Source organism: Trachurus japonicus, chromosome 6 (genome assembly GCF_045865225.1).
Source record: "Trachurus japonicus isolate A0001 chromosome 6, Traja_1.0".
NCBI lineage: Eukaryota > Metazoa > Chordata > Actinopteri > Carangiformes > Carangidae > Trachurus > Trachurus japonicus.
In genome coordinates, this window is record NC_140912.1 from 8,166,612 (window position 1) to 8,169,974 (window position 3,363).

The window sequence follows — 3,363 nt, forward strand, 5'->3', positions numbered from 1 at the left end:
TAACACTTTATTTGACGCCTAATCGCCTATCTCTATATATAATGCATTATAACCATACTTATAATGAGTTATAATTGCATTACAAGTGTTAAGTGTTACCATGTTTTCGATTCTGTTTTTTATACTGTCTTCATCTTTTCTTTCTCTAATAATTTATCTTCTCTCCTTCATCATTTTTATTTTACATAACCTGTAGTGTACAAAATAAATATGAAATTGGCTTCATTACAATGGGTCTCTAGACTCTTGATACAAACACCTCCTGTGATACTGCAACCCACTTATCTAACATAAACATATGCATACATAAAGCAACAGAGTAACCACCAGCTCCACTTATCTATTCTGCTGCTGCTCTGCGTGGCTCTGCTCCACTTTTCATGTGCAGAGATGCATCTATTCAGTGTGACAAGAGGGGCAGAGATTACTCATGTTTCCTGTCAACATTTTGGACGGATTCTGACAACTATTTGTCCACTGGGCCTCTACGCACAGAGACAGTATTTGTTTTCCCTGAAACAGTTTATGAGAAATCCTCTGGTGAGGTCACCCCAGGCGCTACAACACCCTCACTGTCAAATACGGTTTAAAAATATTTCTGGAATATCCTCAGCCCTTGCCTAATTGTTCTAAGTTATTTATTCATACAGTACATTATACAGTAACTGTTACAGTGTTGAGGAGTCAGTGGTGCGTTGTCCTAATCAGTGTTGTCATTGGAGCAAAACAGGTTTAATCCCTGCAATGTTGATCCTGAAATTTATCCTTGTTTGTGTCTGAAGGATTAGAAACTGCTCACAGACTAAGCTATGACCTTTTTGCTGATATGCATATAACGGTGAGAAGACATTAATCTTTTTTGACTTATTCCTCATTTTGTCCTATGTATCACAAAGATCGGTGGACACGCAAGTCAAAGACACACTAGTGTTTGCACGTACAGTAAGCCGCATAGTCTTGTGATTTACCCAGTCTGTTTCTTTATGTTTTTTACATCATTACGTCCACCATTATGAATCATGGCCACAAGCTCAAAAACCAATTAACCTTTTTTGATTTGCTCGTTTAGGTCATTCGCTCTGACAATCAGGAACTGGTTTGGAGAAAATTGCAGGGGCAATCCTTAATGACCTCTCCCTCGTGTACAGAGTCAGAGCCCCAAGGATGGCTCAGTCAGGCCTTGCTGACCCCGGTCGCCCTTTCTTCGGTGAGTTCAGGTTGCTGTCATCTGGTCACAGACATTTCTGTCAAGATTCAGGACCAATAGCTTTTTAAAAAAAAACAATTAGTCTCTTATGCCACTAGCCTTACCCAATCCAAGTCAGACTATTATCGACTCAACATATGTATGATTGAGGCTCTCTGATGTTGTGTTGAAGTGCTTTGTGATTAAGCTGCAAAACAGTCTCCCCACAGGAACAAATAAAACATCACTTTTTTTTTTCTAATAGTAATTCGTTGTAAATTAGATTTGTCTGGATCGTTGTGTGCTGACTCTTTTTGATGATAGTATTTACCGCTGTCTGTGCAACAAATTACCCCTCAGGGATAATAAATATTACCCACCTCACTAGATAAGTATAACAGAATTGCCATTTACAGTAACAAAGGCATTTATCATATCCACAGATAAAAGATGATGCTTTCAATTATCTCTGAAACAAGACGCTTACCTCGCTGCCTAGAAACTGCAGATAAACCAACAGATAAAGAAAAGGCAGGTTTGCATGTTTTCAATCCATGTCCTTTACTGATTCTGTTTGAAGGCTGAGTTGAACCAGTATAAAACCTTTCACTCAGGACACTTGCATCAAGGTTTAAAACCACCAGCGGCTTGTGCAGTTCTAGGATGTTCGGAAAAGTACAGAGGCAAGATGAGCTGAAAAACCCTCCTGACCCTGAAATATACAACATTTAATGAATATGAACACATATATAATGACATATGCGAGTTAACACAACATAATGAGAATCGAGAAGGAGGCAGGAGAGGTGGAGGGACTTAAACTGTTGAAATAGGTAGCTATTCAGTGTGAAGGTGGTCAAACAGCATGTAGAGAATGAGTGACATGTTTGTATGGACCACCTAATGTCAGAGAAGGGCAGCAAACATGAGTGGGTAGTACCATTATGCTATACTGTGAAAATACATCTGTGTTTGAATTACCACCAGGCTCTATATACAGTTCACTGAAACCTACATTCAGAAGCTTTAAATGTAAAGACCACGTTATTGCAAATGTGTTCTCTCAATGTTTACAGTGATTTTACCTCATCTATCAGCAAGAAGCAAGAACATGATTACTGAAGATGAAGAGTTCAAGGGCTGTGAACCAAGGAGGGAAGCCATTTGGTTTTCATAATAGTTGAACCATTCACTAACATGGACAGTTACAAAACGAATAGGTCTACTCTGTATGGCCAATTAAATGTGTAATAACCAATAGCGGTCTTTGCGGCCACTTAACAGCAGTGAAAACAAGCTGTAAACACAACATTATCGTTACATCACCATTAAAAGCTGCTATAGGATGAACATGCTTCAACAGTTTCTTATTTACACATCCAGCAGTTAACTGAGCAACACAAGCTTATGGAGTTCAGTGCCCACTGTTTTTTAACTTTTTTTTGGTCTCTACCAATTCCTGAGAGAAATATTTGGCCATTTAGTTGTTATTTGTAGCCCTCACCAGCTAGTCTTGTTTTTTTTTCCTTCTGCCTTTGGGAACCTAATAGCTTTTCCCCAGCAAACCTCCGCCTGCTGTGGCTAAAAACAATACTGTGAGAGTGGTGAACCAAAACAGTACATCTGCAGCCAGACAGCTAAAACAATGAGCTGAAACCAGAGAGGAGCTGCAGATTAGTGTGACAATTTGTGAAATTCTGTTTAGGTTCCACGCTGTCAAATCTGTATTGATTAGAACGATTTCAACAGTGTGACTTTGCCATTATGTACAATGGATGTCTCCATCTGGCTGCAAATGTTATGGGGGAAATAAAGGCGGAAACACAAAATGTCTTCAGGAATGTCAACAAACATTCACAGGCAAACTGGAGGGAATAACAAGTGTTAAAGTGGTTGTTGCTACTGTTTAGTTTTGCCCAAATTCCTTGAGAAAAAGACAAAGAAGCACACAGAAACACACACACTAAATCCACAAGATTAAAACCAGAGAGGCTGTGGTAGACAGATATTATTATTCAACAAGGAAGTTGCCCAGATGCTAAATATAACAAATTTCCACTAACAAATCACTAATGGCTTCCATGAATTTCTTTTAAATTACACTTCCTTGCAACACAGAAGATAATCGAGTGGATTTTTTTCAGTTTGACTCAACTTTTCAAATTCAACACACAATT